General features: G+C 48.6%; 1 protein-coding gene across 1 annotated transcript in view; it reads right to left on the minus strand.

Annotated features, from left to right (window-relative positions):
• The window catches only part of LOC143817849 (olfactory receptor 52P1-like), a 58,024-nt gene extending 49,205 nt beyond the window's left edge, over positions 1-8,819 (minus strand). The window contains exon 1 of the mRNA XM_077299313.1: positions 8,745-8,819. The gene's annotated coding sequence lies outside the window, so the exon portion shown is untranslated. The remainder of the gene's footprint in view (positions 1-8,744) is intronic.
• Between the last annotated feature and the right edge of the window lie 2,446 nt (positions 8,820-11,265).

Below are 11,265 nucleotides of genomic sequence, written 5' to 3' on the forward strand. Positions count from 1 at the left end.
TTTTATGAGTGTGAGCCTGTCTGCATTCTCTGTTACAGGAGAAAGTGCCTGCCTGTTATGACCTCCCTGGTGGCACTAAAAACCCCTCAGACAAGATGCTAGCGGCAGGGCAGCACAGCACCAATAGTTGAAAGTCGTAGCGGAATTAGGGAGTACGCTGGTTTAGTCAGCCAGGTATTGCTTGACCACTTTAAAAACTTTTCTTTCCTTGGTAAAAATAGCTGATCATCATTTTAGAAGACCACTTCTCCTCAGCAAGAATAGAGGCAAAGTTCTCCTTGTAGCGTGGGTCTAGCAGGTTGAACAACCAGTACTCTTTTTTGGCCAAGATGAATGTAGCACGAGAGTCACGGGAAAGGCAGCGGTTCATGAAGTTGGCCTCATGTGCCAAGCTCCATACAGCCAACACTTCCCTGTCTCCACCATGTTGACAATTCTCCATCTCCTCCTAATCATTCCCATCCATGTAGGAGAGACGGGACAAAGGTAGTGTGGCTACTAGCTTTTTTTGCTCTAGCTACCAGTTCCTGTTCCTCCTCAGCATCCATCTCCTCAATGTTACCCAATCGGTGCTGAGCAGTTGAGATAAGGCTGGACTGGCTACTATCTCTGTGTTATGTCTTCCTTCATCCCCACCTGATCCACATCTAAATCTTTATGCTTAATTGTGAGCAGCGACTGTTTAAGTAGGCACAGAAGTGGGATAGTTGCGCTGACTATGGTGTCATCGCTGCTCACCATCTTTGTGGAGTTCTGGAGAACCAAACAAATGTCAGACATCCATGCCCATTCTTCAGTTGCTATGTGTGGAAGCTAACCAGAATAACGATGAGGGTAATGGAACTGGTACTCAACCACTGGCCTCTTCTGCTCACAAAGACTTGCCAGCATGTGCAATGTGGAGTTCCAGTACGTGGTGATGTTGTACACCAGTTGGTGAGCTGGCACTTACATGGGCTGTTGCTGCACTGCCAGAGCGTCAGCTGCTGTAGCCGAATTGCAGAAATAGGAGCAGACAGGGCATACCATCACCAGAAACTCTGGCAAATCTGGACATGTGTTCAGAAACCACTGAACTACCAAGTTGACCACATATGCCAAGTATAATACGTGTGTGAGCTTGCCAAGCGTCCCCACCACCACCAGGTTACACCCATACTCAGACTTGAAAATGCTTGGTTGGAGATTAAGCGGCAAAAACCACAGAACTATCTGGTCTGTTATTTCTTTAAGTCACTCTGTCGTGGTGTGCGGTTTGTCTCCTAGACAAATTAGCTTCAGCACAGCCTGTTGCCGCTTCACTGAGGCAGTGCTGCAGAGCTTCCAGCTTCTGAGTGATGTAAACGACCTGCTCTGAGATAACACATCAGAGATGGAAAATGAGGAGCAGCAGGAGGGAGTGCAGGAACTGCTGTAGGAAGTGGAGGAAACCCTGATGAAAGTAGGGCCAGCAATCTTTGGCGTCGGCAGCACATGTGCTGAGCCAGGTTCTAACATGACCCCTGCCTCCACAGTATTCACCCAGTGTGCTTTCAGGGAAATGTTGCATCCCCGGCCACAAGCGCTTGTCCACTTGTCAGTAATTAAGTGGTCAATGGCAGTAGGTGCATTAGTAAGAGCATGGGTGATGTTACTGGTCACGTGGTGGTACATGGCGAGGACGCCACACCAGGAGAAAAAGTGATGGCTGGGAACCAAGTACTGAGGGACAGCTGCCGCTATGAGTCATCGGAAATCCTTCGTGACTACCAGCCAAAATTACATTTCCACGGCAAGCAGCCTAGAAATGTGCCCAATTAGCATTTGGGCCTATGGCTAGATGGCTGGGAACTTTATGTTTTGTTCCAGGGCTTGGAGTAGGAACAGCTGAATACTTGGCTGAGTCAAGGGTTTGGAAGTCCCTGACGATAGTAAGTCAGAATGTGCAAGGATAGTTGCAGGGTAGGAGGCATCTGCGCAAATATTTTGGACAGGGAATTGGAAAGCACCTACCACAGGGGATAAGGCAGTGATGTCACCCAATGGCACCAATCATGGACCCAGGCGTTCTTCCCTCTGAGTCGGGTGCTTAGATGGCATGTGCCTGATCATGCTGGTGGTGGTTAGGTTCTTAGTGGTCATGCCCCTTCTGATCTTGGCATGGCACAGGTTCCAAATGGCCATTTTGTTAGTCTCAGAAATTTCTTTAAAAAAATTCCCAAACTGGGGAACACCTAAATCTTTGACGGAGAAATTCAGGATTGTCGGTGGTGTGTGGAACAGTTGCCCGCCTTCTCTCTCTGGTCACCCCACTGGCCCTTTCTGTCTGTTTTGGTGCTGCTGTTTCGGTGATGCTGATCTATCCCCCTCAGTGCTGCTGGCCTCGCTCAGCATGCAAGCTTCCGAGGTTGAGTCGGTGACTTCGTCATCCACTATCTAATCTTCCACCACTGCACCCTGGTCCTCATGACTTTGGAACTTAACAACAAGACTTAAGGCCCCGTCTCACTAAGCGATTTACCAACGATCACGACCAGCGATACCACCTGGCCGTGATCGTTGGTAAGTCGCTGTGTGGTCGCTGGGGAGCTGTCACACAGACAGCTCTCTCCAGCGACCAACGATCAGGGGAACGACTTCGGCATCGTTGAAACTGTCTTCAACGATGCCGAAGTCCCCCCTGCAGCACCCGGGTAACCAGGGTAAACATCGGGTTACTAAGCGCAGGGCCGCGCTTAGTAACCCGATGTTTACCCTGGTTACCAAAAAAACAAACAGTACATACTCGCCTTTCGGTGTCCAGGTCCCTTGCCGTCTGCTTCCTGCTCTGACTGAGCCGCCGTACAGTGAGAGCAGAGCGCAGCGGTGACGTCACCGCTGTGCTCTCACTTCTCACTGTACGGCGGCACTCAGTGAGAGCAGGAAGCAGACGGCAAGGGACCTGGACACCGAAAGGCGAGTATGTACGGTTTGTTTTTTTTTACATTTACGCTGGTAACCAGGGTAAACATCGGGTTACTAAGCGCGGCCCTGCGCTTAGTAACCCGATGTTTACCCTGGTTACCAGTGAAGACATCGCTGGATCGGTGTCACACACACCGATTCAGCGATGTCAGCGGGGCCTCAACGACCAAAAAAAGGTCCAGGCCATTCCGACACGACCAGCGATCTCACAGCAGGGGCCTGATCGCTGGTACGTGTCACACATAGCGAGATCGCTATGGAGGTCGCTGTTGCGTCACAAAACTTGTGACTCAGCAGCGATCTCGCTAGCGATCTCGCTATGTGAGACAGGGCCTTTAGTGGCAACTTTATTTCATCATTAGCTTTCTCCTGAGCAAATTTGGCTTTCTCCACAAACATGTTCTTGTGTTTGTGGCTGCTCTAATTTTTGCTCATTACTAAACATCAATTCGTCCTGTCCTTCTTGGAGCAAGTAGGCTGAGAGACTACAATCAAGAAATGTTGTGATAAACAGCTCCTCGAAATGTCCTAGTGTAGGATCACTAGTCTCATGGGATTCAGCATAGTGGTAGGAAGAAGGATCACTGTGAGGATTAAGTGATCCAGACTTTAGGCTGGTGAGAAGGGACAATGTGGAAGACGGGGTGGTGCTGCAAGCCTGCTGGAAGCATTATCTGCCATCCAACCAACCACTTGCTCACACTGCCCTGGCTTCAGAAGTGGTGTTCTGTGCCTGCCTGCAAAGTGGGATGGAAACCTATGTGTCGTGGATGGACATGTTTCTTGTGTTCCAGCAACAGTCATAGTCACTCCTGCTCCAAGTCACCTGCAGGTAGAAGGACCCCTTAAAAACAAAAAAAGTTGTGAGTAAGTGTAAACTCCAAGAGCTCCAGAAGAAGGGCCCTGAAGCTGGAAGAATAGTCTCATGACGCGCTCGCAGATTGGTGGGAGGGTGGACGCGCCACTTGCTCTGTAGAATTAGGCTTATTTGTTCACCCACATTGTCTGCCCATATCCAATATGGTGTCCATATGCAGCACCCCAGAGTCCTGGTCGTTGCAGTACTGTGGCTCCGCCACTAAGGGGAGCTATGGTACGTCTGATGGCACTGAAGGAGTTCATCTGATCAGGTATCACAGACACCAATACATTTCACAGCCGGGCCTCCGGGGGGAGCTAAGGGTTCTATTCATTAGGCCACTCCCCACCATAGTGGGTAAACTGGGGATCAGGCAGGAAGTTAGATCAGAAAGCTGACTGGGTTGGAACCAGGCAACACCTTGTGGCAGAGGGTGTTGTGGGGGAAGATACAGTAGGGTCTCTGTCAGGGGTGGGATCCTGACAGAGGCTTGGCAACTTGAACGAACATAACGGGACCGTGCCTGCTCAGGATAGCGGCGGGACCCAAGAAAGGATTAGAAGAGAGATAGATTGTGCTGAGTGAGAAACGAGATCAAGCAAAAGGAGAAATACCAGTAGGGGTCGTGCTGTAAGACCGGAGCAACATCCTACTGAGGCGCACTACCGGTGGCCGGAACGCCGAGGGAGTATCATAACATTCCGCTTCAAGCAATACTCCAAACAGGACAGTCCGTTTAAGGCGGGCTGTCTAACCTAAATCACCTATGCAGTCTTGGGGGGCAACTTGTGGAGAGGGGCGACTCTAGGGTCCCGGAAGAGCTCCGAGCCTACCCGTCAAACGGGTGCCGTCCCAACCAGAACACCAGGGAGGGACGGAGGATTAGCAGAACATCATCTAATCGAGTTGTGAGGGAACTTAAGAAACAGACACAACAGTTGTGGGGGACTTTCCGTAAGCACAGCAGGGAAGGACCACAACACATAGCGCTAGAAGGAAGGCACCGATTTCCACCTGTGAAGAGAACTCTGGAGGTGTCATTGGACCGGCCGGACTTTCGCAGCCTGGTGAACCGTATTCCGGACTGAGGACTCAGAGATCTTCATTAAAGAGGTAAAGAGACTGCAACCTGGTGTCCTCGTTATTTACTGCACTGCACCACTACAGCGTCACCACCATCATCCATATCTATTATTCACTGTACGCCCCTCGGCAGGGTCACGGACCGGGGCCTAGCCACCGTGACAACCCCAGAGCAGAGACTCAGAGGCCCGGTACCGGGTAGTCCCTACGGCCCTGCGGCGGTGGGGGCGCTACACATATACTTTTATGCTCATTGAGCATGTATGGTGCTTGCCTCGCCCCCTTGTCGGCGCGCACGCTCGGCATCAGACTACACGGGGTTCTGTGTTTTGTCTGCTGTTCGGTGGTGCGCGGCGCGCTTGCTGAGAGGTGAGAGGGAGGACGCCCCACAAACTCGGTAGAATTAGGTTTATTTGTTTGCCCACACTGTTTTCCCTTATCCAATATGGTGTCCATATACTTTCATGCTTACTGAGCATGCTCGGTGCCTGCTCTGCCCCCCTGTCGGCGCTCGTGCTGGCTGTACATTCGGCATCAGACTACACAGGGCCCCGTGTTTGTGTGTTGTTTGGCTGTGCGTGGCGCCCTCGCTGGGAGGTGGGAGGGAGGACATGCCACACATATATGTATTTTTGTATTTTTCATTTTTTTTTGTGGTGATTAATGTGTGTTGGCATGGCAACCTACATACACTTCCGGGGTCAGACCTCATTTTATTTCCAGTATCCATTAGTATAAAAATCCACTTTTGGCACTCAGTGCCATGACCCCTGAAGAAGGAGTGCTTACGAAACGTGCGTCGGGGTGGGCGCACAGACCCCGGGAACCTGGATGGCTGCTTTCTATCTAAAGGTAATAACATTCATTCCCCTGTGGTTAGAATTTCTGCCTTTGGTGGCATTGGGTCTCTTATACTATAAGCAATTTGTTTTTCTAATTTGGAATTTTGTTAGATTCCATATGCTACACAGGTGCAGATATAATCATTTATTACAATACATAATTTACTATTTTTCACTATTTTTCTATACCCCCTTATTAGGGAGGGAATGGTTTTGATAACTTTATTGAAATATTGGCAGCCATGGTCCCCTGGCTCTGCGTGCCCCTGGTGCAGTCATGCGTTTATGCGGTGGTTTGTACTTCATGTGGCACTGTGTCCTCACCTGTTTCTATACTGTATCTAATAAAGATTATTTATATTTTATTATAAGTTGTGGACTTCATGGTCGTTATTTTGTTGTTGTTGTTTTTTACCCATTTCCCCCTTCTGTCTCCATCGTAATGTAACAGAATGCAAAAGTGTATGAATGACAATCAAATTCAATCCAGAAAAATGCTTCAATGCTTTTTCTCAGTTTTAGAGATCACAGAAATGTTCACAAAATCATGTAACACTGTATGTATGAGAAATGGAAGCCTACAAAAGTTGTAAAAGTTTTTTTGCAGTTTTGCAGATCACAGAAATTAATTACTCAATAAAATACAATAAAACCACTTGTGATAACACATTGTCTCCAGGAGGAAAGGCATGACATGACAGTCCCTGTCACACCCTCACATGTACATGTATGTGAAGCGCCCGCTAGGACCATGGGATACTCAGTACCAGGCCGGTTTCTTAAAGGGATGTGTCACTGCAGCAATGACCCTGTCCGTGGTCCTGGGCATCCAATAAAATATGAAAATGGAGAATAGAGTTTATGGGATAAGTGTTTGTGAAACCATCTGCGGTACTCGGCCAGGGATGGCCAACACTGCTTAAAGGGATCCACTGGGGCTGATGGCAATGCAGCTTAGATGGTTTCACTCCCCCCAGGGCTACCAGGACAGTCTATGTGGGGTTGTAGATGTTGGGGTGCAGGAAATAATTGGAAGACACAGGTTTTGCAGTCTCTTTACCTTTTACTGGTGAAATTACAGTCCAGGGCACAGGTTACAGGTGATCTTTGAAATCCGAGCAGCCTGGAAGCGGTTCGGAATCCCCCTAGCCAGGTGGGGTTGGAAGCCTTCCTTTCTGCGCTGAATTCTAGGTTCTTGATGCTTTAACTTTCCTCAAGTCCCTCTCTCAATCTGTCCTTCAGGTGGAACTCTACCCGCATGGCAGGTGGCTCGAGCCTTTTTACAGGTGTCCCTTTCTTGTGGTGACTCCGGGCTCTAATCTGCTGCTGTGCCTTTGGGTATCAGTTGTGGCTAGAAGGCCTGCAATCTCCTGCCCTCTGTTGTGGGGCATACTACAGTTCCCACACAACCTCAGACCCTGGTGTCCGGCTTCGTGCGCTCAATCCTGGTGGTGAGCTCAATCGCAGCTCCACTACCAGTTTCTCTCTCTCCTCTTGTGCCTCCACTCCCTTCACTGTCTCACACAGACCTCTAACTCCTCCTCCATACCAGAACTTATAGGGAAGCCACCCTGAAACCAGGTCCAGAGCTCCCACTTCTGGCCTGGAGTCAGGAAAGTGTTACCTGCTAAAGGGACTCCATCTTGCTCCCAGGCATGGCACCACCCTCCCCGGGAGGCAGGCAATATCACTGTGACAACCGGATTCCTGGGGTGTCACATACGGAGAATGGAAAATGGAAAACTTCTGACTCTTCAAGGAAGTGAAGGAAGAAACGAAATAAATAAAATGGAAAATATCGATGTCATTAGAAGACTTTTACCCTCCGAAGGCGTAAAGCTTTCCCCAGATAAGTTGTTTCTTTACCCTGCGGGGCCATGTGGGACTTGGCGGCGGTTTACTGCTCAGTTTCTGTAAGTTACTATTAATATGAGTATTATTATGATGTACGAGTTGGCGGAGTGTCACTATCTCCTTTCTATAAGCTATTAGTATCATTTTACTGTATTAATGCACTGACATGGCAGCACCGTGTACGAGCCGTTGGTCTTTATCCTATTACTGTCTCATTGCTGCCGTGGGAGGAGATGGCGGTGTGATGCAGACTTTTTATGCCGGTTGTGATATATTTTGCTATGATCCCGTTTCCTCCTATATAAGCGTCTAACATTCTGCTTGCTATAAGTGATATTTTCGCTGTAGATGTAACGCTCTGTCTCCATGTTGTAATATGTTTTATTGCTTTCTACCTTCTATGACGGCGTCACCCTCTCCGCTCTGTAATCACCGTCCTGTATTCTATGTATCACTCCCGGATTACAGAAGGCATACTGTATGTGTGAGATGTTGCTGCAGATTTCGGGAGAATTCCCCCCGCGCAGCGTCTCTATTGTAGGTGAGAATCTAATCAGTTATTGTGTTTCTGTATTTAGTGTACAGGAGGCTGCAGCTCACTTGGGGATCTCCCGTCCCTCTGACAACTCTTCTGGGACAGTCATATCATCCAATTAGCCTAATGAGCTGGACGGCACTTAATGAAAGCTGCAGGGGCCGGATGTGTCCTGAGCTCAGACCCTGCTCACCCTCCAGCCAATTACTCATTAATTGCTCCATACTCATCAGGTAGGCCACCGGGGCCCAGAGCTTAGTAAACAGTCACCGGCCCCGGGGCCCCGGAGATGTCCACTTCATTAGTCTTATTTTTCTGTTTGCAGAAATAGAAATGTTAAATGATTCTCATCTGTAGGTGAAACTCCAGGGAAAACATTCATTATCCTCTCCGGGTGTAAAACAACGTGAGTAATCGACCACCATGAAACCCACAATATACAGAGATAACGGTGCGAGGAGCAATGATCTGCAGAACGGCGTCCAGGCACCGAGACAGGAGGATGAATGTGCTGCAGAAATAATAATAATAATAATAATAAAATCTTATCCATACAGTAAAGTACAAAACTAGAATAAAAATAACAATCACTACAATAATAATAAGAGTCATAGACGTAATAGCCAACCTCCACCATCCTGTAGACTGTAAAGCCGCAGGGCCGGGTCCTCGCCCCTCTGTACCTGTCGGTCATTGTTAGTTTACTGTCAGTGATATCTGTAACTTGTATGTAACCCCGTCTCATGTACAGACCATGGACTCAATGGTGCTTTATAAATAATAATAATAATAATAGCAGTAAAAACTTAAAATAATGGACAAAAGTTTGCAACTAATAATCATAAATTCACTAATATTATTCTTTACTTTCAGAACACATTGATTCAATGGTCGTGTACATGAGGAAGGGTTATGTACAAAACACAGATAGAAATAACAGTGAACAAACTGAAACTGACAGACTGGTACCGGGGGGGAGAGGACCCGGCCCCTGTGGGCTTACAGTCTACGGGATGATGGAGAAGGAGACAGGAGGATGGGGCGCTGGTGTAGCTCCATTGGTGGTGAGGTTGCAGCTCCATTGGTGGTGAGGTTGCAGCTCCAGTGGTGATGAGGTGGCAGCTCCATTGGTGGTGAGGTGGCAGCTCCAGTGGTGATGAGGTGGCAGTTCCAATGATTGTGACGTGGCAGCTCCATTGGTGATGAGGTGGCAGCTCCAGTGGTGATGAGGTGGCAGCTCCAGTGGTGATGAGGTGGCAGTTCCATTGGTGGTGAGGTGGCAGCTCCATTGGTGGTGAGGTGGCAGCTCCAGTGGTGATGAGGTGGCAGTTCCAATGATTGTGAGGTGGCAGCTCCAATGGTGGGAAAGGGGCAGCTCCAGTGTTGGTGAGGTGGCAGCTCCAGTGGTGATGAGGTGGCGGTTCCAGTGGTTGTGAAGTGGCAGCTCCAGTCTTGGTGAGGTGGCAGCTCCAGTGGTGATGAGGTGGCAGTTCCTGTGGTTGTGAAGTGGCAGCTCCATTTGTGGTGAAGTGGCAGCTCCAGTGGTTGTGAGGTCGCAGGTCCATTGGTGGTGAAGTGGCAGCTCCGGTGGTGATGAGGTGGGAGTTCTGGTGGTTGTGAAGTGGCAGCTCCATTGATGGTGAGGCGGCAGCTCCATTGGTGGTAAGGTGGTAGCTCCAGTAGTGTTGAGGTGGCAGTGGAGTCATTGCAGGCTGTAGCTTTCTTGAAGAGATGGGTTTTCAAGTTCCGTCTGAAGGAAACGAATATGGTGGAAAATCGGACATTTTGAAGCACAGAGTTCCAGAGGATGGGAAATACTCGGGAGAAGTCTTGGAGGGAATTGAGTGAAGAAATGATAAGTGTGGAGAGAAAGAGGTCTTGGGAAGATCAGAGGTCGCGTGTTGGAAGATATCGGGTGATTTATTTGGATAAATATGGAGGAGACAGGTTATGGATGGCTTTGTATGTCAGTGTTAGTAGTTTGAACTGAAGACATTGATGAATTGGGAGCTAATGAAGGGATTTGCAGAAGGGATAAGTGTCGAGAGAGATTAATTAATCAATCGGGCAGCAGAGTTAAGGGCAGACTGGAGAGGTGCAAAAGTGTTAGCTGGTAGGCCACAAAGGAGAATGTTCCAATAGTCGAGGTGGGAAAAGACGAGTAGAGATGAGCAAATATTTCACTGTTCGGTTCGGATTACGCTCGCCGATTTTGCAGTATTCGTCAAACATATCCGAAAGTCATTGGAGTCAATGGGAGGCAAAAACAAACGCATAAACAACACCTTCAAACGGGCCCAAAAGCTGCCAAAACACATCAAATTAGGGGCAGACACCAGGAAAGTGGCCTCAATTCACCCACAGTACAGATTGTAGCATGGAACTGCAGCAATCAGCCAGGCATGAGGTATCGGGGTCTGGGACAGCATTTACAGCTTTCCAATGAACGTCACAGTAAGACGAGGTGGGTGAGGGATCGGTGTAGGCCTCCTGTGCTGGGAGCCCTGATACCACATGGAACACCTCTACCTGCTTTATACTCAGCCACACTCAGGTGGCACAAATATCAGTGTTGTAGACAAGACTACCATTGTCAGAAAAATGTAAGGATAGTAACACGGGGAGTTCAGTCCAAGGGGGTGGAGGCCTGACAGTTTCAAAGGCCTACTGCTATTGATGAGCGAATCTGTTTGGAAAACGATCGCCAAACATAAATTCAGGACGAATATGGCACATTCGGATTCATGATCGGAAACATGAGCAAAATTTTATAAAATCGGTAACATTCAGTAAAAAGTGCGGGGAAATATGTGTGTTGCCACAAAAGTATTTTCAGCTCTTTAGCACCGATAATGGTGGTGTATGATGAGCGTTTGGCACGTGAGGGGAGGGGGTTTGCAGAGCTCAGAGGCGCCGTGTTCTTGTAACCAGTCTTTTTTTTTTTCTCGTAACTTTATGTGTGCACATTGCGGCTAGCCAATCAGGGCGCAGGAAACATCCACAATGTCCTGACACTACGGCTTGTGCTGCTGAAATCAGATGTCCCTCTCCATATAAAGAGCGGACATCTTGTTTTAGCGCCATTTTAACACTGTAACAGCACGGAGAGGCTGCTCCTGATGCTGCCATTGTTAGCAGCTAGATTTTAG

This window comes from Ranitomeya variabilis, chromosome 3 (genome assembly GCF_051348905.1).
Source record: "Ranitomeya variabilis isolate aRanVar5 chromosome 3, aRanVar5.hap1, whole genome shotgun sequence".
Taxonomy (NCBI): Eukaryota; Metazoa; Chordata; class Amphibia; order Anura; family Dendrobatidae; genus Ranitomeya; species Ranitomeya variabilis.